This window comes from Trichosurus vulpecula, chromosome 8 (assembly GCF_011100635.1).
Source record: "Trichosurus vulpecula isolate mTriVul1 chromosome 8, mTriVul1.pri, whole genome shotgun sequence".
Lineage (NCBI taxonomy): Eukaryota > Metazoa > Chordata > Mammalia > Diprotodontia > Phalangeridae > Trichosurus > Trichosurus vulpecula.
Window position 1 is genome coordinate 55,389,556 of NC_050580.1, and position 26,203 is coordinate 55,415,758.

At 40.2% G+C, this 26,203-nt stretch overlaps 1 protein-coding gene across 1 annotated transcript in view; it reads right to left on the minus strand.

The window, feature by feature from the left end:
• The window catches only part of P4HA1 (prolyl 4-hydroxylase subunit alpha 1), a 64,928-nt gene extending 59,141 nt beyond the window's left edge, over positions 1 to 5,787 (minus strand). Inside the window, exon 1 of the mRNA XM_036734977.1 lies at positions 5,685 to 5,787. The gene's annotated coding sequence lies outside the window, so the exon portion shown is untranslated. The remainder of the gene's footprint in view (positions 1 to 5,684) is intronic.
• Between the last annotated feature and the right edge of the window lie 20,416 nt (positions 5,788 to 26,203).

Genomic DNA, 26,203 nt, shown 5'->3' on the forward strand with positions numbered 1-26,203 from the left:
TTAATAAAAGTCAGACAAGCACGCTGACTAGGTCTCCATTTATTTGTTTTTGTATTCCCTAGTTTCTATTCCAGCTAGGCAGCTAGGTGTGGAAATAGATAGAATGCTGGGCCCAGACTCAGGAAGACCTAAATTCAAATTCAATCTGAGACACTTCCTAGCTCTGTGACCCTTGGTAAGTCATTTAGCTTGTCTGCCTCAGTTTACTCAACCATAAAATGAGGAGAATAATAGTATCTACCTCATGGGGTTGTTGCAAGGAGCAAATGATAATATTTGAAAAGTTCTCACAATGCCTGGCACACAGTAGGCACCTAATAAATGCTTATTCCCTTGCTTATTCCAAATCTCTCCTCAAACTAAACACATAACGTTCTTCTCAGCAGAGGATCTTGACTGACAATTTACTGAAAAAAAAACAAACTGAGGCCATTTAGTACAAGTTCCCAATTCTCCCCAGTTTTACACCTCAGATTCCCTTGCCAAGGTCAACTCTTTCTATACTTTGACTTACATCCCCTTCTCTTCTCTGGAACTTGACCCTTTACTCTCTCTCTTCCTAATTGTCAATCTCTCCTTACTCCATCAGTTTCTCCCCTAAAATCTATAAACATGCCCAGATCTCTCCCATCCTTAAAAACCTTCACTTGATTCTATTATATCCTCAAGCTATATTCTAGTTCCCTTTCTAGAGAAAGGTATATACACTTGTTGCCTCTACTTGCCTCCATCTCCCACTAACTTCTCAATCTCTTGCAATCTGGCTTTGCCTACCTCCCACCCCCGCCACTTGACTAAACTCTCCCTCCAAGTTCACCAAGGATCTCTTCATCGATAAATCCAACAACCCTTTCCCAGCAATCCTTTGGGACCTCTATGTAGCATCTGATACTGTTGACCACCCATTCTGGATACTCTCTCACCCTTGGCTCCTGGTTCTTGTCCTACCTGTTTGATCTTTCTCAGGCTTCTTCACAGGATCATCATAGATGTACCACCCCTTTTCTGTGCCTCTATCCTTCCATTCTACTGAGTCCTCTTCTCTCCTCTCTCTATACTCTTTGGGTGATCTCACTAGCTCCCATGGATTCAACTACCATCCTTATGCAGTTAACTCCCAAATCTACCTATCCGGACCTCATTTTCTTCTCAGCTCCAAGTCATTAATTGGCTGCTATGCATCTCCATCCATCCCATCAGTTATTTCAGGTCATGTTCCATTCAACATGCCTGAGGGAGACAGACAGACAGAGACACAGACACACACACACACACCCTCACTTCTCTTTCTAACATCTGTTTCTGTTAAGGGCACCACCACTCTTTACATAAATTCATAATCTAGGAATCATGCTCAGCTCTTCAGTCATCTGTTATACCCAATCAAGAGTTAAGTCTTATCAATTCTATCACTACAGATGGCATCCTTCTCATCCATTCCCTTCTCACCACTCACCTAGGTCAAGGCCTTACCTGGACTACAGCAATAGACTAACTCACTTCCCTGCATCTAGCCTCTCCCCTCCCAATTACATACAACTATTCCTACACACACAGGGCTAGCTATGTCACTTCCCAACTCAAGAAGCTCTAATAGCTTCCTACTAATTCTAGGATATACTACAACTTCTCTGGTATTTTACAGCCCAGCTCCAGGCCATCTTTCCAGATTACATGTATGTGCCTTATCATGGAGCATCATCCCATCGCACCCACTATGTTTCAGCCAAATTAACCTATATGTTATTCCTCACATATGATACTCCGCATCCTACTTTGTTGTCTCTGCACGGACTTACCCCTTGCCTAGAAACCTCTCTGCCCACTTCTGCCTCTTGGCACTCCTAGAAATCTGTCTAGAGGTAACTCCATGGTCATCTCCTACAAGAGGTTCTTCCCAATCCCTAAAGTGTAAGAACTTTTCCCTACTGAACTTCTACCTGTCATTTCATTCAATATCATGACATTTTCTTCCTTCTCCCTCAAGTAGAATACAAGCTCCTTGAGGGGAGGGAAAGAATAGTTTTCATTTCCATCTTTGTATCACTAGGACTAGGCATAATACCAGGCACACAGTAGGTGCTTAATAATGTTTGTTGGATTGAATTTTATATAAAAGAGTCACACAGGGTAGGGAATTGGTAAATGTTAATAATGTCTATTTAAAGGAACTGGGAATGTTTAACCTGGAAAACAGAAAGAATACTCTGAATGGGAGTTCTTAAGTGGGGTCTGCCCGGGTCTATGGACACTGATGGAAATGAAGCTATATAGTCCAAAGAAGCGAAGACTTTAGGGAGATCATGTTAGCTGGAAGATAGAACTAAGAGCAATGGATGGAAGTTTCAGAGAGACAACTTAAGCTTGAGATAAGGACTATCTTCCTAACCATGGGAGCCATCCAAAAGTGGAACGAGCTGCACTTGTATTTACTGAGGTCATACTCACTAACAGTCTTAAAGCAAAGTCCAGATGACCATTTTGCTGGGAAATGTAGAGATGGTATTTTTTTTCAGATATGGTTTGGATCAGCTGGTCTCTTAGGTCTCCTCCAATTCTGAGATTCTGTCCTTTTCTAAAAGTCTGCTCATACTGCCCATTAAGTTCTAGTTTAGAATCTAAACAGACTACCACACTGAGAGGCCAATTGCTCAACTCAGTTTTCAAGAAAGGAAAATTATGTGATGCAAAGAAATTCCAAAAGAATAATATTTTCTAAGTGTTATAGCCCCCAAGGCATTGTTTTAATAACAGAACCATATTTCCATTCCAATGAATAATTAACTGTTATTGGGTTGGTTTTTTTTTTTTTTTAGTAAAACGAGCCTCATTCCAAAGAAATCGAATGCTTGAAAACTAAGTTGGTATCCCTGTCTCAAGACTCTCCACACTCCAGTCCATTCCCTACTCAGCAACCAAAATGATCTTCCTAAAGAGCAGACATGATGATCTTACCTTACACCCCACCCCCTCAATAAACTTCAATGTGTCCCTATTACCTCCAAGATCAAATATAAAATCCTCTGTTTGGATTTTAAAACCCTTTATAACCTAGCACCTTCCTACCTTCCCATTCTTCTCACACTTTACACCCCTCCACCTGCTTGACCCAATGACACTGCCCTCCTTGATGACACTTAAGAAAATGAATCTCCTTCTAAGTTCCATGCATTTTCACTGGCTGTATTCCCTGCCTGGAATGCTCTCCCTCTTCACCTCTACCACCTCACTATTTCTTTGGTGTCCTTCAAGTCTTAGCTCAGCTCCACCTCCTGAAAGAACCTTTTTCCAACCCCTTTGACGCTAGTATCTTCCAGTGAGATAACCTTCCGCCTGTCTACCCCGTATATGAATAGTTGTTTGCAAGTTGCCTCCAACATTAGAATGTGAGTTCCTGAGAGTAGAAACTGTTTTTGCCTTTCTTTTTATCCCTAGTGCTTATAAGCATAGTGCCTGGAACATAGTATTTAATAAATGCTTGTGAATAAGCATCTCTAGCATAGGTCACAGGACGGAAAAAAAATAACAGGAATTTAATTCAGTTCTGTGATAGGTACTGCATAGAATGGTAGTGTCCCTAGGTTTTCCTTATCTTTCAATTTTTAAAAATGAATTTTAAAGATTCTTGTTACTATAAATATCTGGGCCATTTTAGCATTCTTATTTCTTCCAGTTTCTATAACACAGACTAGCCATTGCCAATGGCTACTCTTACAAAAAAGCAGATTGTTTTTAATACATTAAGTCTTGGTTTTCAGTACTTCAAGGATTTGACTCAGTTCAAGAGGTCAACTGGACGAAGAATGTAGAAGTTAAGTCTTTATTTCCAATTTCAAGTCTATAGCAGACATTTGACTTCAGTGAGTTATAATGCTTACAAATACAAAGCACATAGAAGTACATGCTCTAGCAAAACCCAAACTGATCATATTTTTCAAAAGTATGCAATCTGCATTTCCCAGACTGTTATTCATCTTAAAAAATGAAATTCATATTTATGGATAGATGCCTAAAAAAACAAAGTTCATAAGAGGCATTATTCTAGACGTAAAAAATTTAAAGTACTTATTCAAAACTTTCCATACTTTTGAATGATCGAGTATATCGTAAATGTTTTCTTTAAAAGCCCGTTTTGCCTCTAGAAATCTAAAACTAGAAAATCCCTCCAAAAAATATTAACTACTACCATTCCTGCCTCGTGAGAGGTATTTTTAACTAGCTATCTTAATAACACCAATTCCACATCCTCAGCCTGCAAGCGTAAATAAAAGAGAAATAAGTGATTTTCTCTTGTGAAGTGAGTAAAAAAAGGTTATTGAAAGAATGTTGCTGCCACGTATTTCCCCTTCCCACCAACTCATCCTCCTCCAAGAAACTGGGATCTTAAACAGTTAAGTTAAAGCACACGGATCTTTGGCTTCTTACATCAATTCCAAGAGTCGACTCTCCATTTCACAATCCATTCTTTAAAAAACTTGTAATGACCACAATATTCTCAAATCCAGCCTAAACGTGCTCAAGTGGTCTATTGCATTTTGTTACCAGATTTCTTTGAAATATGAATTGCTGCAGCCGCCTATTCCACAGAAGTGAATTATTCACTTTTTTAAGGAGGAATACAGGATCTAATATTAATGTACTCCCCTTCAACAGCATTTTTGCCACATTATCCACTCCAGGTACCATCCCAAACAAAGGCTGAATTTAACTGATGAAATCTTTAGAAAACACAACACTAAATCCTAGCTGAACACTTTACAAAAACTTAATGCAAACCGATTTCACTTCAGAGAAGAAGACTAGGAGGGGAGGAAATTAAAAAAGATTTCCTCAGGCTAACTTGTGTCAACTCGTGGCTATTTCCTCTTCGCCCACGAAGTCCCGAAACCCTGGGCCCTGAACTTACACTCTACAGCTGAGATTTTCACTACAGCCCCGGTGCGTGATAGGAGAGTTCGAGATTGGACTTTCTGGGCACTTCTATTTCCAGAGACCTGATGCCTCGTCAAGAGACCAAAGAGAGCCTACCTAGGGCAGGGCTTCCAGTTTTTGGCGAAGGGGGAAAAGTGATTCTGAACTTTTAGCCATCTGCTTGGCAGGCCAAGAAATCCACGCCCAGTTCCCCCCACCTCCTCCTTCCCATTCTCCCATCCCAGCCTGAGCAGGAGGGACCCCAGGGAACGTGGGAGAACAGGTATAAGAGGGGCCTCAGGGAAAGGGACTGGTAAATATCAAGTCCAGAAAGAAAATTCAAGAAGGTGGGTCCAGGTCCCTTAAGAATTCGGGCTGCTCCACTACTCAAGTGGAGGTGGGGGAGTTGTGGGGGAAGGACCAAGCTGTAAGGAGGGGGGCGCTTCTGCGCTTAAGCCACGCAGGGGGAGAGAGAAGGAAAAAGTAAAGGATGAGGAGGTGGAGAGAGGAGAAAAGTGGGATTGAGGAGGAAGGAGAGGAAGAAACGGGAACCAGCAGAGCCCACGGAAGCAGCTCGGGTTCCAGGAGAGCGCAATCCCTGGAGCGGCCGCGGCTGGAGGAACAGCAGGGGATGAGATGGTAAACAGGGGCGACCCCCCCACACCTCCTCCAACTTGCACATCCCACCCCCAGCCCAGTTTGAGGCGGAGAGGAGAGGGGGCGCCGGGCTTCCGCAAGGCCCTGGAGACTGCTGACAGCGAGGCGCCTCTCACCTGGGTAGGCAGTGGGGTAGAAGCCGTCCGCCCGCCCCCACCTCTTGCTCACACCCCGCTTAGCCGGTAAACTAGAGGACTCTCCCCTCCAGCTGGCAGCGGATCGACTGAGCGATAGAGGGAGCCCGTAAGTCCTTTTATAGCCTCCGGCGGCGCGCGAGCCCGCCCCGCCCCTTCAACGCGAGGGCGGGGGCGGGGGCTGGAACTCGCACTCCTGCTTCCAGGCTGGACCCGCTCTACGTGAGCTAGATCACACCAGCAACTTGGTGCGCAGGCGCCTTGGCCAGCTGGCCCATCCCAGACAGCCGGCCGGGGACAGTGGGAGGAGACTCGAAGACTCTCTAGGAGGGAGGCGAGGCTGGATCCCAAGTAGGGTGTAAGTGCGCGTGCGCAAGACTTCCACCGCTACCCTGTGGGTTAGGCTGGATTCACGGGCTCGCCCACATCCCCGCCTTTTATTCCAATTTAAGCGCCCGAGGTTTTCCTTAGTGGAAGGTCCGCTGACCGCCTCGGGCCACGCCTGTGGGTGCCCTGGGCAGAAGGGAAAGGAAGAAAAAGGCTGGAGAAAAAGGATGCTAGAGGGGAGAGGGAGGCAGAGTCAGGATTGCGGAGCAGGATGCATGCCCCTGCCCCTGGACCCGAGTGTTTCAGTTTCACTCTGGCCGCCCGCCCCTCCCACCCGTCATCTGGGAATGTGTTGTGTCTGGGAGACTCTGGGAGAGTCACTTACCCTCTGCCTGCCTAGTTTCCCGAACTGCAAAATAAGGGTAATAATTAGCACCACCCTCACCAGGATTGATGTGCCTGGCACTAGTGAGTGATATATAAATGGTAACTGTTATTATCAGGTAACTTTTTGCATCACCCCCCCCCCCAGTTGTGAGACCCTGGGCAAGTCGCTTAATCTCTACCTCCCTCAGTTTGCCCATCTATAAACGAGACAGCTAGGTGGTGCAGCGGATAGTTTGCTGGGCTTGGAGTCAGGAAGACTCATCTTCCTAAATTCAAATCCAGCCTCGCACACACTCGCTGTGTGACCCTGGGCAAGTCACTTCACCCTATTTGCTTCAGTTTCCTCATCTGTCAAATGAGCTGGAGAGGGAAATGGCAAACCATTGCAGTATCTCTGCCGAGAAAACCCCAAGTGGGGTCAAGAAAAATCTGGCACAACTAACTAGAACACAAGAACAATAAATGGACTTAATAGCAGCTTCTACTTCCCAGGGTTGTTTTGAGGATCAAATAAGACAGTATTCGTAATGGGCTTAGCTCATAGTAGGTGCTTAATAAAAATGTGTATTTCCTTCTTGGGGGTCAGCATTATTGTAGCATTGCAAATCTAAAGCTGTTTGCATAGGAATTTCTTACAGGCTTAGAGAACTTGAGTCATTTGCTGAAGGACAAACAGTGAGTAAGTGTCAGAGGGGTGATTTGAATCCAGCACCTCTAACTATAGAAGTAGGGCTTTTTCCATTATCCCACAAATCAGCAGGTTTTTGGAAGACTGGGGGAAAGGAAACAGTGGAGTGAGAAGCTCAGGATTTTAATTCTTCTTCTTTATATAATCATGAGACCTTGGAGAGGTCACTTTACTTTAGTCCTCAGCCTTGTCACTGTATGCAGAGTGAGAGGATTGGACTAGATAACCTCTAGGATTTCCCCTCCCTCTCTACAGCTTGTGAGGTGCCTCCTTCTAGAGAAAATCTTCCAGGACTGCCCCTCCCACTGTTGTTAGAAACCGCTCCCTTCTCAAATTACCTTGATTTTACTTATCAATCTTGTTAATAATTGTCTGTGTAAATGCTGTTCTCCCTTCTCCTCCAGTTGAATATAAGGTACTGGAGGTTGTCTTCAAGGACAGTTTCATTTTTGTTTTTGCATTCTCAGTTCCTAGCCTTGTACATACTTACTATATGTTGAGTTGGTAGCCTCAGTAAATGAGTCATTCATCTCTTCAATATCCTTCTGGATTCAGCTGCCAGCACTGGGGATTGTTTTATGAAAAGGTCTACCTTCCATGGTTCAACTCAATTACATTCTGTTCGTTTATGTCTATTGTTTATGACAGGAAGCAAATATACTTGAATAGATTCCAAGAGGCAGGAAGGAAGCAACAGTGTAAGAAATGAGCTGCCACTTATTGAATAAGTGTTACTGAAACTCACACCCAGGATGAAACTTACACCCAGGACCCTTTAGCGCAGTGGTTGGGAGCTCCCACCATCACTGCCAATCAGAAGCCCTTTATATCTTCACATTTAGTTGGGATGGCATCTTCTAGTGGCCAGCCTTTTGGGGGTGATGGTCTCCCATCTTGGAATGGTGCTGGGACAAGAAGTAGTGTATTGCCAGTCTGGGCCTCAAAACCTTTAGGTCTTGGTGTTCTCATCCTTAGTTTTCTAAGAGGACCAATGACATCATGGAGGTGACGTCTTGACTTGAGAGTGAACTGGACTTAAGTGAGGCAGAGTTGCACAAAATCATCAGCCTCACTCCTCCAGAGTCATAGAAGTCCAGTGGCAGGATAAAAGTCAAGATGACTAGCAATGTCCTGGGATGCAGTGGATGACCTTGGCATCTTGGATGACTGACCAAAATCGAAGCCCTCCGCAGCACCTACTTCAGTTGCCTTGCTGGCTGTTGGACCAAATTGTCCTCATCCACCCATTCTGCCAGAGTAAACCCTAAAATCTTGTGCCTTTGAGCAAATTTAGTTGAATCCAAGAGCAGTGCAGAATATAGTCCAAGTTTGGATGCAAACATAATGGGGGAATAGGTGTCCCATATCCCAGTGGGAATATGGTTAGAGGGAAAGCAGGTCACTGCTTGGTAACTGGACAGTGGTCAGCATAGGAAGGAAATGTGCCACCCATCCTACAGAGAGTTGAGGCTGAGGAGACCATGCCAGTGCATTGGGACAAAATCCTGGTTGTCCAGATGCTAGTTACAGCTCTGACCCAGATAGTACTTTTGAGTCACAATGCCCAAAGAAGGACTTTAGGAGAAAATAACAAGTGAACTTAATCTAATTATGGTGAAAACCTTTGAATCATACTTTTAAAAAGATTTTGAAAGTAAGTTGCCTGTACTGGTACCCATGTAAAGTTGAAATACTTAGTTTTCCAACAAACCAACAAAATATCTTCAATGGAAGACACATAAGACAACACAGGCAAAAACCACACAGAACAAAAAGGGTAGTAATGAATCTGCACTGTTGGACAGTGCAGTCCAAATAAATTGATTTAAGAGATCGTGAAGTATTGATGTGTGGGAAGCAATACGTATCTAAAGATAGATAAATAATAGCCCTTTTTCTTCCCACATCTAATCTTTTTTAGTATATTTCTTCATTAGGCTATCTTTTACTCCTTGAATATATAAAATGCTATGTATTGGCCATAAAAATCTCCAATCAATGTTGTCAGGAAATATAAAGGTTATTCTGAGAAATCTTTAGCAGCCATCCATCCAAGTATGGGATATGCTTAAAAATATACCACTCTAATAAAAACCATGAGCTGCATTTCAGAAAAAAATGCTATTGTTTGTAAATAAAGAACACCCAATTTGGGTGTTTGAAGCAAGCCTAGTCAGGCCAGGCATTCTTCCACCCAAGTCAGCTTTCCAAGGGCACAGACAGCCAAGTGAAAATGCCAGAATCACAAGCTTTATTTGGTTAAGAGAGTTGAAGAAATCCCTAGTGTGTTCAGTTGAATAATTATGGTGTGTTCTGTGTGGAGAATAGTGTATTTTGCCTTCCTGTCTCTTGGCTCAAAGTCAGGGAAAAAATGCTGACTGAGGAGTCAAATGCTTATGCTTTTCCCAGCCTCTCTGATAAGTAGGTGTGACAATGAGCAAATAATTTAAGCCCTCTGTGCTTAAATTTCTTCAGCTGTCAAATAGTATTAATAATACCTGTTTTACCGATCTCATTAAGTTGTGAGGATAAACTGAAATAATAACACAATGAACAGCCAGACTTGCAAGTCAGGAGAAATCCGAATTGTAACCACAGCAAAACAATGTGGGCCTTGCCTCAGGGTGCTGAAACAGAGAAAGTGTTGACATGTACTCCAACAGGTAAAGCAGCTGGTATTTGCTCTAATTAACAAGAATAATTAGTGAAAATAGAAAATTTCTAGGTGGCATCTTAGGGTTTTCCCCCATCAAGTCCAAAAAAACCCAGATTTGGGGGTATCTTTAGTACTGCTTGCCCAAGGTGCTTTTCAAGGTGCTTGTCCCAGGCATCATCATTGCTAGCATAGACCCTAGGCTCAAATCCGCCCCCCAGACATTTACTAGTAGCATGACCATGAGCCAGTAAGTCACTTAAATCTTCAAAGCCTCAATTTTCTCATTTACGAAATGAAGATCAAAACAGCAGTTATTGAGAGGAAAGTATTTCACTAACTTTAAAATGTAGAAATGCAAATAATGAATGAAATGCTCTGAAAACTATGAAGTATTATTATTAACTGTTGTCTCTAAAAAAGAACTAAGTCCGATTTGAACCGCCCCCCCAAAATGAGATATTTATAAAGTGCAAGACATATTAGCATATGAGCTCCTTTGGGACGTGGCCGTTTTTGCCTTTTTTTTTTTAATCCCTCCAGTTAGCACAGTGCCTGACATACAGTTGGTGCTTAATAAATGCTCATTGGCTGTTGACGACTGAGTGACTACACTAGGCACTGAAATACAAAGACAAAAACAAGAGTCATTGCCCTGAAGGAATTTTTATTCATTTGAGAATGAGGAGTATACAAGAAATAGAAAGTGATTTCAGAAGGGAGAGATCCCTAACAACTAGAAGAAAGGAAATCAGGAAAGCTTTTCCATTCCTGGAAAACAACTGAATTCAAGAAAAATGTGGAAGAAGGCTTTGTGAGGAATGGCCACAGTTCCACGTGAAGAAATTAGCCTTACCGGTAGCATTTGTTCTCATGAGACAAAGTCCTTTGGCAGACTCTTTCTTACAGGGGTCTCCTGGCCACAGCCAATAACCTAAGCAGCTGTGTAGTTTGGACACCTGGAATTGATAATAGGATATATATATATATGCATATATATGTGTATATATATGCATATATGTGTATATATATGTGTGTGTGTATACATATATACACACGTGTATGTGTAAATATATACTGTAGTATATATTCTGTAGTATATATGTATGTACTGTAGTATATAAATACGTATACATACATATATATATATATATATTAAGGAGTTAATAAATTCTTATCGAAGGTCAATATGTCAGTATTCTTGACAACTATGTAGAATGCATCCCATCCATACCTTCAGTCGATCAACCAATTAACGAGCTTGTAGTAAGCTCTTGTGTGCCAGTTACTTCTCATCCTGTATGACTCTTGTCCACATCTTATAAATCCTCGCTGGAGGGTCTATCCAATGGACTATACTCTTCAGATAGTCCCCTATATATCTGGACATTACTTTGGTTGTGGTGGAGCATACAGGCTGTCCCTCTGTTGTCCCTTGCTCTCCCTGTATGACCCTCTCACTTCTTTCAGGAATCATCTCTTTGATGATATCCTTTATGCCATATCGGGTGTGTAGTTCTTCATCGATTGGAAGTCCTGAAGTCTATCCATCTTTCTCCATTGCTCTTTTGGTGACCCCACAAATGATTTTTTAAGGATTGTAGTATTCCATGATTCATGGTTTCTAAGAAAAAAATCACTGGAAGAATACTGGTTTTAAAATATGGCCCTTTGCTTCAGGGAAAAGCTTAGAGTCATTAAAAGCATTTCACAATTTCCCAGATGCAGTCCAGTCAACTCCCCTTCTTTTATTTAATTATGGGCCAAGTTCATTGTCCATTTGTGTTGTCTGTCCAAAAAAATATGTAATGATGCATTATCTCTAAGGGTTGTCCATCCAACCACTTATTATAGTCTAAATAGTAGGCTTCATAAATGTATTAATTATTAAAGAATTCTTGTTTGTAGACAAGCCTTGGCTATATCTTTTCATATAATGTATGTTCCAGAGCAGGCTAATTACTTCTAAAATCTTTTTTTAAAAATGGCTTTAAAAGGTCTAGAGCAGGGGTGGGGAACCTGCAGCCTAGAAGCTACATGTGTCCCTCTAGGTCCTCAAGTGCAGCTGTTTGACTGAATCCAAACTTTGCAGAACAAAGGGCCACGTTTGAAGACCTAGAGGGCCACATGTGGCCTCAAAGCCACAGGTGTCCCCCCTCCTTAGTCTAGAGGACATCACCATAATTAAGCTCACTTGTTATTCTCTCCAAAAATCCTTTTGATGCCTCATTGTGGCACAAAAGTGACATCTGGATCAGAGCTGTAACTAGGACCTGAGCAGCTAGGATTTTGTCCTGGGACACTGACAAGATTTCCCCACATATACAATGGTGAGGAAATTCCCAATTCCTCCCAAGCTCCACTCTCATTGACTTGTGTGCCTCATCCTACTGGAAAAGTCAAATCACCTAGCCTCCTCAAATATTAGTAAGTACTTTGTTGTTGTTTGTCCTTTGTTCTCAAAGAGGGCCATGACGTCAGGAAGGTGATGCCATGACTTGCAAGTGAATTGGATTTAAGTGAGGAAGAGCTCTACAAAGTCACCAGCCTCACTCTCTCCTCCAGAGCCATCTGAGTACAGTGGCAAAATATAGATCAGGCTAACTGGACGCAGCCCCAGATGCAATGGGAGACCTTGGCTTTTTAAGCTAAGGTCTTTCCCTGGTCTCAATTTGTCTAAGCAATACACATTCAGTGATGAAGGCTAGGTAAGAAGGAAGGAAGGAAAAAGAAAGGAAGAAAGGGAAGGGAAGGAAGGAAGAAAGGAAGAAAGAAAGAAAAAGAAAGAAAGAAAGGAAGGAAGGAAGGAAGAGAAAGAAAGAAAGAAAGAAAGAAAGAAAGAAAGAAAGAAAGAAAGAAAGAAAGAAAGAAAGAAAGGTAAAGAGCATAAAGAGCTGTGTTGCTCAATTGGAACTGACCAATTGGGTCCCCAGTGGGGCAGCTACTACTACTCACAGATTGTTGTTTGTCCTTCATTCTTGAAGAGGACCATGATATCAGGAAGGTGATGCCACGACTTGCAAGTAAATTGGATTTAAGTGAGGAAGAGCTGTGCAAAGTCACCAGCCTCACTCTCTTCTCCAGAGCCATCTGGGTCCAGTGGCAAAATATAGATCAGTATAACTAGAGTTGGGCCCCCAGTAAGCAAACTTAGTAAGTACTAAGTAAGTAACTAAGGGAGAGAGAGGAAGTATCACATACCAGATAGGTCAAACCATTGCCAATATCACCCCTCAGACTATGGAATTGATAACCCAAGACTGTGAGCCCAAGATCCCCAGAAATAGCAGCTCTCTTCCTCCAGCCCTCAGACCCCCCAACCCTGATTTCAGCCTGGTCCCAGATGCCATCCTTAAAGGAAGCAATCTCTATAGAGGTGGAACAGTTTCCTATCACCTCCATCACTTACAAACAACAAAACACAACAACCAACTGCTATCATTGGTACGTAAGTTCAAGAACCTTGGAAGTACAAATTCCCGACAGATCAGTAGCCTGATTCCGTACCACTCCTTGTAGCCATCATTCAACAAAGCAACCCTTATATCTAGGCCATCTAGCAAGTGACTCTGCAGGAGCTACAGCCTCTACTACTTCAGGAGCCAGAGCTACTAAGGACCCCAAAAAGAAAGTTCTTGCCAGCAACATCCTTGGTACCATCAGTTGGTTCAGTTTTTAAAAAATGAACATATTTTATCAATGAAATTTTTACATTTTACAAAGTGTTACAAATTTTACAAAATATTACAAAATTTACGAAATTACATACATACATACAAAATTACAAAATATTACATATAAATTACATTAACATGTAATATTTTATCATTTTATCAATGAAAATGACATTAGAAAGTTCCATATCATATGACCAATAAGATGATAGATTAGACATTTTCTCTGATCCTTACAACCTCTCGAACCTGTCCAAAATAATAATAATGTGCAACAGGTAAGACAATTGCAGCTCTCTTCCATAGTCTAAGACACCAAGATCCACAAAGAGGTAACAACTTGAGGAACCAATCCCTAATCTCTCAACTGTCACCAACACCCCTTCCCCCACCAGCTCTGGAAGGGCTGAGCAACTGAATAAGAAGATAAATATACTTGTGTGAAGATCAATCTGGAAGTAAAGAAGCAAAATCAATAATGTTAAAAGAATACATCATCTCTATACAAGCAAAACATATCTACCTCAAAGACAGGGAAGCCTATGCTACACAACATAAAGATTATAGGTCTCTCAGAACACAATAATTCAAAAAACCTGAACACAATATTGTAAGAAATAGAACAAGAAAACTTCCCAGAACTTCTGTACCTAGAAAATAAAGTGCCAATCAAAAAAATAAAAACTCTATCCTAAAAGCTCCAAAACACACAGTGATTAAACTTAATGACTCTAGTGACAACAGATTCTTCAGGGGACCAGGAGAAAGAACTTCAAATATAAAGGAAAGAACATTTGAATGACACAGGATAATTCTGCACCCATCAGAAACTACAGAAAGGAATGCTGTGTGCTCTGAAGAATAAAGGAGCTCAAGATGAGACTCAAAATGGCATATTACACAAACCTAAGCCTAATCATCAATGCAAAAATAAATAAATAGATAGATAAAGGAGAGAGAAACAGAGAACAGAAGCATTCCTACAAAGAAAATCGGACTGAATAGAGTATGTGCTTTATAACCCAGTCCTCACCAACAGAAATACAAGAAAAGTCAATAAATATAGCAACCAAGAAAGTCACAGATAATGAAATCAATTACCCTAGGGGAAAAAAAGGGAGAAAGGTCATTAAAGAAAATATAGCGCCATCTCCCCTGGTGCTGTACCCTATATAGCACTGGACCCTTCCATCCAATCTTGAAGCTAAAGTCTCCTATACTATGTTGTTTTCCCCTATTAGAATACGAATTCCTTCAGAGCAAGGACTATTTTGCTTCATGCTGATCTTTGCACATAGTAAGCATTTAATAAATACTTTTTCAATCATTCAACAATTAAAACAACAATTAAAATAGATTAGAAAAACATGGAAAAAAACAAGGAGCATCAATATATTGAAAAATACCAGCCACTATATCAAAAAATAAATTTAAATTATTTTCCATCTTCAACCCACCTTCCAGGAAGACGTCTGTCACCTCTCGTCAGTTTACTCCACCAGAGTAGAGCATATAGACTTAAAGCTGGAGGAAATCTTAGAGGTCATTCTCCCCACCTCATTAATTTTTTCTCTTTTTTGATAGCTTTTTTTTTTACATTACTTTTCCATTTAGATTTCTCACCTCTCTATTATCCAGTGAGATACTCCATGAAACAAGGAATAAAACAAAAGAGAAAAAAATTGTTCAGGAAAACTAGTCAACACATCAACCAAGTCTGACAGCATATACAATGTCCCACATCCTTACTCCCCCTTCTATAAATGAATGGGGTGGGTATATTTTTTAATCTTTTATCTGGAGTTAGACTTGGTCATTTTAATTAGACAGTGCCAGGTTTTTTTTTATTCTTTTCTTTTACATTGTTGGAATCATGGGGTATATTGTTTTCCTGGTTTAGTTTATTTTACCCTATGTAAAAGCCTTCCCATGTTTCTTTTAATGTCACATTCCTTTTTTATGGTACAATAATATTTCATTCTGTTCCCATATCCACAGTTGGTTTTGCCATTCCCCAAACAATGGGCTCTATTTTCATACATGGAGGACTTTTCTTTCTGTCTTTAACCTCCTTAGCGTATAAGCCTAGCAGAAGTATCTCTGGGACAAAGTTATGGACGTTTTAGTTTCTATTTCTTTTTTAAACATAATTCCAAATTTCTGTCAGGAATGGTTAAATCAGTTCATAGCTCTAGTAATAGTATATTCAATAGGCCTCTGTTCCACAATGCTTCCCACACTGACTATCCCCATATTTTGTCATCTTTGCCAAACTGCTGGTTGTGAGGTAAAACCTTAGGGTTGTTTTGATTTGCACTCTTATTTTTAATCATTTGGATCAATCTTTCAAATGGTTGATGTTAATGATGTTAATGTTTAATGTTAATGGTTTAAAATTCTTCTTTCAAGAACTGTCTGGTTATATCTTTTGACCACTTATCCATTGGGGAATGGTTGTTGGCTTCATATATTTGCATAAGCGTCATATATGACTTGGATAGCAGACCTTATCAGAGACATCTAAGGCAACAGCTTCCTTTTTTATCCTAGATGGAGCTATTTTATTTATGCAAATTTCATGTCATCAAAATTATCTGTTTTATCTTTTGCATTCTCCTATACATCATATTTGGTTGATCAGTCTATACCTTTCGAGACTATGAAAGGTACTTCATCAGATTCTCTTCTTTCTTTAAATGATGTGGCCTAAACTTTAGATCATGTATGTTGTAGTATCTGGTACAAATTGTTTAAATCTATCTTCTGACAAACTGCTTTCCAGTTTCCCCCCAAGTTCTTGTCATATAGGGAGTTTTTCTTGAAGTAATTTATATTCTGAGGTTTGTAGAATATTGAGCTCAATTGTTATTAAGTTCTATTTTTCCCCAATTGATACATGGTCAAAAGATATGAACAGTTAGATTTCAGATGAAGAAATCAAAGCTATCAATAGTCATGAAAAAAATGCTCTAAATCACTACTGATTAGAGAAACGCAAATTAAAAAAACTCATATTTCTCAGATTGGTTAATATGACAGAAAAGGAAAATGATAAATGTTGAAGGGGTTGTGGGAAAATTGGGATACTAATGCACTGCTGTTGGACTTATGAACTGATCCAAACACTCTGGAGATCAATTTGGAACTGTGGGTATTAAAATTGTCCAACCTACAATAAAAGAGACTGAGGCAGAGCTCCGAGCCAATGGCACTTTATTATGGTCCCCTCTAATGAAGTAGACCTCAGGTCTTCCTCATGATCTGAGATGCCCCCTTCTTCCAGTACCTTTTTTATGGGGTTCAATACCTAAATATGCAAAAGAGGCATGGCAAAATATGGGATATCATTGGTTAATAAACTGTGCTCTTAAGGGCCAAACATGACATATCAGTTGGAGGAGGGGGGCCACAGGTTGCTCAAAACATGGGGCATCTCCACTGAATAAGTGGCCATAAGATGGTCACTTGCTCATGTTAGACAAGAGAGAAAGGTCCAGAGGTACAAAAACAAGGTAGAGGACTTTCCGTGACCCTGGGCTTGGTCACCATGACAAGGAAAACAAGGGTGGAAGGCCTCTAGTTAGCTTCCTATGATTAAACAAGTGAACTTTAAATCTGCAGCTCACAGCTCTGGGGCTTAATATACAGAACTTATAATCACTACCCCTATGGAACCATAGCAAACTGATCAATATTGAGTAGAATAGAGTAGGGGTCCAAATGATTTATTTCTCGTAAACCTATATCCAAAGGGCTATAAAATTGTGTATACTCTTTGATCCAGCAATACTACTACTATGTCTGTATTCCAAAGAGATTAAAAAAAGAAAAAAGATGGATGGAGAGAGGGACCTATTTATAGCAGCTCTTTGTGGTGACAAAGAATTGGAAGTTGAGGGGATGTCCATCAATTGGGGAATAGCTGAAAAAGTTGTGTATCTGATTGTAATGGCATAAGAAATGATGATCAGGATGATTTCAGAAAAACCTAGAAAGACTTCTGTGAACTGATGCAAGTAAAGGGAGCAGAAACAGGAGAATATTGTACACAGTGGCAGCAATATTATATGATGATCAGGTGAACGACTTAGCTATTCTTAGCAATGCAATGATCCAAGACAATTTCAAAGGACGTATAATGAAAAATGCTACCTACCTCCAGAGAAAGAACTGATGGAGTTGAATGCAGACTGAAGCATGCTATTTCTCACTTTATATTTTTGTGGTAGGTTTTTTTTTTTTTTGGTCTGTGTTTTCTTTAACAACATGGCTAACATGTAAATATGTTTTGTATGCTTGCACATGTAGAACCTATAACAAACTGCTCATTATTTCAGGGAGGGGGAAGGAGAGCAAGAGAATTTTGAACTCAGATTTTTTAAATGAATGTTAAAAATTGTTTTAACCTATAATTGGGGAAGATAAAATATTATTTGAGACAAAGAAATTTGACTGATGTTTCTTTCAAACTTTTGAAACAGTAAAAAAGAAGAAGAAAAAAAAGTTGTATTTTTACTGATTCTTCCTTGTCCTATCTGCTCCTCTGATCTACATTTTTATTTTTTAACCAATACCAAATGATTTTGATGATTACGGTTTAATTGTAGAATTTCAGGTATGGAAATGCTATTACCCCTTCACTCCTACTTCTTTCGTTACTTCCCTTGAGACATTAGACCATTAATTTTGTCATTATTTGTCTAGCTCTACAAAGTATCTAGGGCAGCTAGATGGCACAGTGGGTAGAATGCCAGCTCTGGAGACTGGAAGACTCGTTTTTCTGAGTTCAAATTTGATCTCAGGCACTTACTAATCATGTGACCCTGGGCAAATCACTTAACCCTGTTTGCCTTAGTTTTCTCGTTTGTAAAATGAGCTAAAGAAGGAAATGGCAAACCATTCTAATATCTTTGCCAAAAAAAACCCCAAATGCAAGCACAAAGAGTCAGACACAACTGAAAAGCAACTGAACAGCAACAAACAACAAAGTATCTCCTTGGTAATTTAGCACTAAAGATATAAAGTAACTTAGGCAGCATTGTCATTTCATTCTTTTGACTTAGCCCAATCATAAGCAATGAATGTTACTCTGATTATTGTTATTCTTTGTTTCTTTAAGGAAATTTTTATTATTATATTTACATGTCTTACATGTGCCTTAGCAGATTGACCCCCAAGAATTTTATGCATTCCCTAGTTATACTGAATGAGACTTCCCTTTCTATCATTTCCTCCTACGTTTTGTTATTTCTACATAGAAATGCTACGGACTTTTGTGGATTTATTTTGTATCCTGCTACTCTATTGAAGCTATTATTTCTTTTGGTTTCCTTGCTGATTGTCGGGGGTTTTCAATGTCATCACCAAATAGGGATAATTTTGTCTCTTCTTTACCTATATTTATGCCCTTAATTTCTTTCTTTTTCCTTGTGGCTATCACCAGCATTTGTAGAACTAAGTTAAATAACAATAGCGAAAGGGGACGACATCCTTGCTTTATTCCTGTATTCACTGGAAACTTTTCTAATGTTTTCCTGTTATAAATAATGGTAGCTTTTGGTTTTAAAGAAATACCTTTATCATATAAAAATGATCCTTCTATGCCTATTATTTATAGGAATTTTAGCAAGAATGAAGTCCTTAGGTGAGCAATAGAAAATTTAATCCATTTGCAGATAATTAAAAGTTAAGTATGTCTATATGACTCCTTAAAACATTTTTAAACCAAAATTGTTAACAAGTAGCAAAATTGATTCATTGTTTTGATTTTTCTTCCTACTCCTGGTCTGATGAAGATACTGAGTCCTATTTTTAAATAGCCAGAAGAGAGACATTAAAAAGGGTTAAAAGAGGGAAAGTGAAGAAAATAGTCTACCAGCCATGAATAATAACCTCTTGAACAATTCAAAGTTAATTATATTATACCAACAATACTCTAATGTATATAAGCCATTCATGACTTTGTTATATCCTAAATTTTCAGTTTTCCTTTGTGACATATTTGATCTTTGTCTTCTAGCCATAGCCTTTGGACTCTGATAGAATTGGAATTCCATGGCAAGACTTGTATATACTGATGCAAAGTGAAATAAGCAGGAACAGGAAAATAATGTACACAAAGAATACAATAATATAAATGGAAAGAGCAACATGCTGGTAGTAGTGGTATATGTTTCTGATCTCTGCTGCTAAGGAAGCTGGGGCTGGTGGATGGCCTGAGTTCAGAAGTTCTAAACTGCAGTAGGGTTAAAGCCAATTGGGTGACTGTATGAAGTCTGGCACCAGTAGAGTAGGCCATCCCCCTCAACAGCATGGGGACATGCATGGCTAAGGAGGGGGCTAACTGGCCCATGTTAGAAATGGAGTAGGTCAAAGGTTCCATGCTAGTGAGCAGTGAGAGCAGGCCTGTGAATGGCCACTGCACTTCCAGACTAGGTGAGATAAGGAGAAAGAAAGAAAGAGAGGGGGGGGGGGAAGGAAGGAAGGAAGAAAGAAAGAAAGAAAGAAAGAAAGAAAGAAAGAAAGAAAGAAAGAAAGAAAGAAAGAAAGAAAGAAAGAAAGAAAGAAAGAAAGAAAGAAAGAAAGAAAGGGAGGGAGGGAGGAAGGAAGGAATAGAGAGAAGTAGAAGAAGAGGAAAAGGAGGAGGAAGAGGAGGAGGGGGAGGGAGGGAAGGAAGGAAGGGAAGGACAGAGGAAGGAAGGGAAGGAGGGAAAGAAAGAAAGAGAAAAAGAAGGAAAAGAGAGAGGGAGGGAGGGAGGAAGAAAGGAATAAAGGAAAGAGAGAGGAAGGAAGGAAAAAGAGGGAGGGAGAGAGGAAGGAAGTCTAGGCTAGCTTAATTCTAAGGTTTCTAGCTTTAACATTTTATGATCATAGCTTTCTGTATGGGTCACCTGGAGCTCTGTATTTAAGGCTTATTTGTGAAGGGTGCTAATGTTTTATTATTTATAGTGTCACAGCAACAAAGTACTTTAACAGTTAAACAAACGAATTTTTGCTTGTAACATCTCTCTACATGTTCTAGTTTTATGCCCTGTACTTCCATATACAGTACAGTCACTAGTCATACTGTGACAGAAATAATAGGACCAGAAGCCAGTGGGATTAAAGGTCTATAAAGGTTATTCTCTTTCCTTTCTCTGCTATTTGCTATTTTTAAGCATATCATTCCTCTTGCATCCTATCATTTGAAGGCTGGGCTGGGATTCTGCAGCCTGGAGCTCATTTTGAGTCCCCTGAAGGACAAAGCCCCATTTACACTACAACATTGGTTTGGGTCTTAGATTTCAACAGTTTGAACACTCCCACCTTCAGTATGAACACTTCCCCTCTCCTTGGTGTGAATACACCTTCCTGCAGTGCAAATTGCACCTCATTCACACCTCATTCTCTGGGATCCTCATCCAAATTTTCCCATAAACCTTTTGCAGAAGACCCACTCCCATGCTTTGGAGGTCTGCCCTGAGGTTGGTTTTATTTTGTTTTTAATATGTTGTAGGTAGTAGTGAAACACTTAAGTTGCCCATGTGTCTTTCTCTGCTCTTACTCTATGAACATAAGTTCATAAATTTAGAGCTGGCAAGGCCCTTAGAGGTCACTGAGTCCAACTCTTTTCTTTTATAGATGAGGTTACTGAGGCACAAAAAGCTAAGGGACTTGCCCAGGGTCACATAGCTAATAAGTTTCAGAGGCAGGGTTTGAATTCAGGTCTTTCTGACTCTAAGTCCAACCACCTAGACACAACACTACCAGATGCCCACCTCCTTTTCCCATCATGCTTTTCTTTGATGATATTTCTTTTGCCCCCTCCTGCCAACAAGCCATTGTTGATCGTAGGTTTAGATCCAAAGACCATCAAAGACTCTCAACATTTTTTTAATGTCATAGACTCCTTTGGCAATCTAGTAAAGCCTATGGACTTTTTCTCAGCACAATATTTTGAAATACTTAAAATAGAACTTATAAGATTACAAAGCAAATCAATTGTATTGAAATAAATATGTAGTTTTTCCCACCCAAGTTTACAGTCAACCCCCCCACCTCCACAGATCTATCCATAGACCTGTTGGAAGTCTATGGACCCCAGGTTAAGAACCCGTGCTTTAGCCCAGCCCACTCATTGTATCAATAAGGAAACTCAAGATCAGAGAAGTTAAGTGAATTGTCCAAGTTTATGCAAGTCAAAAACTGGTAGAGTTGTGGGATTTGAACCTGGTTTTCCGATGAAGAATCTAGCACTACTCTGTCTCATATAAATTATCATCCACTGTATATCTTTCACCCTTTGCTAGATGTAACCATAGAGATGACTTTATTTAATAATTCTTTAATGATCAATACCATGTGGGACATAAAAACCTCAAAAGTCACTCACAATTTTGCTGCTTTCAAGATCATGGTATGCAATGATTCAGAGGAATATAACATCACTAGAAAAGTATTAGTTAAGTTTTAAAAAAAAAAAAAAGAACATTTCAGAGCAATTGGGATCACTAAAAATGCTGTACACTAATCCTAGCCACTCTCTTCTTAATATTAATTCGTGGGCCCAGCTCATTGTCCATTAGCTGTACCTGTCCAAGATATATGTACTAATGGAATGGTTCAGTGGGCATTTTGGACTATTTCACTCAGATGGAATGAAAATTACATCTGGATGAAATAGTCTGGACCATATGTGTTCTTCATCTATTTGGTTCTTCTCATACGGGTTGCTAGGCCAATCTTTTGTTTGTGACATGGGATCTCATGTGAATAGTAATAATAGCTAACATTTATATAGCTATATATATATGCATATATATATATATATTCATATAACTATATACCGGGAACTGTGCTAAACACTTTAAAATTGTCATCTTATTTGATCCTCACAACAGCCCTGGGAGGTAGGTGCTATTATTATCCCCATTTTATAGATGAGGAAATTGAGGCAGACAGACAGGGATTAAGTCACTGGCTCAGGGCCACACAGATAGTAAAAGTCAGAGGTCAGATCTGAACTCAAGTCTTCCTGACTCTGCATTGTGACTTCCTGACTCTGACTTAGCATTGTAACCACAACCCCACCTATCCTGTCTGCTGCAGAATATTATCTTTTTCTCTTCACATATTTTCATCAAGAATACCCTCTATGTATATGTAGGACATTTTCATAAAATTTCATAGAGGTAAAGAGGTAGGCCTGTGGGGCAATACTTTCCAATATCTTTTTGGTTGATTGATTTCTTCTGTACACTCATACTGTTCAGTTTGCTTCTCCAAATGTTCAGCGTTTTCCCTTTCCTTCTTTGAGGTATGCTGAAAGTTGATCCCTGAATACCTGCAAAATTATACCGGCTCCATCCTATATTTCTTCTGTTTGTACTTAATCTAATCCAATTACTCTTCCTAACTTCCTCTTCTTAAATGTCATTTGCACTTAACTCAGGTAGCACTTTAGGTACTTAGGTGGTAGAATTCAACTGTGGTTCAACAGTTCCATTGTCATTGGTAGTAAGACCAGTAACACTGTTCCATTTTTCATCTATTTGTTATTCTCTTAGTTATTTTTCTATTTCAAATACGGGGTTCATTACAATCTTTCTGCAGGTTTCTCATTCTTTCTGTTGCTTCTCAATGTTTGTTGAGGCTTATATCTTCCAATACCCTCCTCCGTGATGTTTAACAAGTGAGTTTGTACTTTCAGCTGATGTTCCCTTTGGGCACCATGACTCTGCTTGACAAGATGCTCAAGCATTCTCAGCCCAAGACAATTTCTGGGCTCTTTTAGCTTTCTAGTTGTGGTAACTCTCCATTCACTAAGCCCTTGTAGGAAGTAACGATAATCGGTCGAATGTCTTTACTGTTCTTCCTTTTCCACTTTTCAGAATCAGCATCTCTTTGGAGATGTTGTGGTCGTTTTCAATGTCTCCTCATCTGATTAAGGCTCTGAAGGCAACTGTTACATCCTAGGAAGTTTGAACAGTAACTGTTGTCGTTGTTCAGTTGTTTCAGACACGTCCGACTCTTTGTGACCCCATCTAGGGTTTTCTTGGCAAAGATACTGAAGTGGTTTGCCATTTCCTTCTCTGGGTCATTTTACAGATGAGGAAACTGAGGCAAACAGGGTTAATCAACTTGCCCAGGGTCACACAGCTAGTAAATATCTGAGGCCACATTTGAACTCATGAATATGAGTCTTCCTGACTCCAAGCCTTGTGCTCTATCTACTGCACCACCTAGCTGCCTGAATAATAACCAGCATTTACATAATACTTTATGGTTCACAAGATAGTTTACATATGTAACAGGTAATCAATTGAGCCCAATGATCTACTCTACTGGGGCCTGCAAGGGATAGCTCAAGGCCCTTGGCTACTTCCAAGAGACATACTCAGCTCCAAGCACTGAGCTTGTACTTTGGGATGATGTAGCAATACCTTACTAATCCTTTGGTCCCCATGACAGCAGGCACGGGGAGCAAATGCAAAAGGGGATTGGTCACTGAGCCTAGAAGCAGTCTTTAAAAGGAATGACACCACCTTCTTGAGCTCTTTCTTTCCATCAATATTGGAACTCTTCTAGGTTTCTCTTAGACAACCAAGAAGGGTGGGCAGGATCTCTCCAAGCAGAAAAGGCCTTCACTCATACCTTGCAGCAAGTTCACATGCTTGCCTAGTGAGCCTGAGACCGGATCTCAAGGCCATAGCTGCCTCTGCTGCTTTGTGTTTCCTTTAATGACCAGAGGTCAGCAAACATCTCTCCTGAGAGATGGAAGTCTCCAGCTGTGGCAGCAGCCTTCTAAAGTCAAGGAGCTCCTGGGTTTGGGTGCTGGTCACGTAGCAGGAGGTGATCTCCATGCAACTTCTTGGCAGAGGGCAAAAAAGATCACTAGCAGAATGATTCTACAGATGAAAAGGCAGAAAGCAAGAACCACACTCTGGCCTGCTAGAAGATATGGAGCTTGAGTGGGCGGCTTGGACAGGGAAGCTCCAAGTTGAAAGTGAAATCTCTGGTCAGTAGCCTCCCCCCCCCCACCCCCCGCCAATACTTTATGTTTTGATGTTTTATGTGCAGTGATATGAGTGGAGGAATTGGTCCCACATAAGTGTAGAGGCTCTGTGTGTAGTGAGCACACTGTCTATATGTGTCTGTGTGTGTGTGTGCGTGTCTGTGTAGTTCAAAAGGAGGCAGATAGACATCTCTAGACTCTTATACCCCCACCCTTCTTCAAGGAAGACTTTCGTTACCACCAGGAGAGGAAGCAGGAGTTGGGTCCAGAGGCCATTGCTCTGCTCTCCACAGAGAATGGAGTACAGGAGGGCTAGAAATATATCTGCTTCCTTAAATAGTGTTTATCTAGGGAATATCATTGAGTTTGAGCTAACTTTTGATTGCTTTGTCATTTGGGGGGAAGAAGTACCCCCAAGCTCCCTAGCCAATGCCTGACCACTTTCCCAATAAACACCATAGAGAATACCAAAGAATCCCATTTATCCAAATCATTGCAGAAAAAAAAACCAGAGAAGGTACGCATGGGAAAATATATACCAGACATATATATGTGTGTGTATATGTATGTGTATGTGTGTATATGTTTATGTGTATATATATGTACATGTGTAATATATGTGAGTGGGTATGTATGTGTATATGTATGCATATGTGAGTATGTATACATGTATGTGTATGTGTATGTGTATGTGTATGTGTATGTATATGTATATGTATATGTATATGTATATGTATATGTATATGTATATGTATATGTACCAGAGTGAAAGCACTCTCCCAAGGCACTCAACTCAAGCAAGAGAGAAATTCCTGGATCTCACCCAAAGGGAAAATCCTCAAAGTCTCTAGAGTAACAAGCCAGGAATAGGGGCACATGATGGGGATTGCCTGATTCCTTTATATCTTCCTTCTTTTCCTTCAGCAACCTGAAGTAGGTTTGGCCTCTTCCATCTTCTCTCTCTTGAAGCTTTCCAGCTTCTGCCAGGAGCACGTGAATGATGAGTCCCCAAAGGGGAACTGGCTGAGAACTGAAGCTCTTATCTTTCACCAATTCATCAGGCCCCTCACGCAAGATAGGACCTTCATCTCCACCATGGGAGAGATCCCCATGCCAATAGGCTTTGGAACAGGGCTTACGTAAGTATTGACCTCCAGGGAGAGTATAATAGGAGTTATGGGTCATTGCTTTGTGTTTTAAGTATTTGTCAATGCATACATATGAATTTTTTGTTTTTAAGCATTTCTTTTGAAGTGGAGGAAATAGCTTTCTAAATTTATCTACTTTGTACATTGAGCACCTTTCTGAAAGTGACCTTTTGGAGAGACTTTGGACATTAGCTATATCTTAGATTTTATTTAAGAGATTTTCATGGGAGGGTGTACATAATGAGCTAGAGGGTACAAGAAAAAGCTTGACTCCTCCCTTCATGGCCAAGCTCTCCCAAGGCCCAAATCCAATCTGCATGGACCCAGAACTGGATCCCCTTGGTGAGAATAGGGCATGTATACAAATAACACACTTGATTCTTAACAACCCTATGAGCTTGTTACTATCATCCTCAATTTTACAGATTTATTTTACCAATAAGAAAACTGAGTTTTGGAGTCCTTGGCTTGCCCTGTATCTCACAAGTAATAAGAGGCAATACCAAGATTCAGACTCAGGTCCAAGTTGAGGACTTTTTCTACTGTATCACTCTAAAATTCTCAGACTTGGGAGAATCTTGTAAAGTTCTTCATAAAATTTCTCTACTTTTTATCTTCTACAACAGGTTTT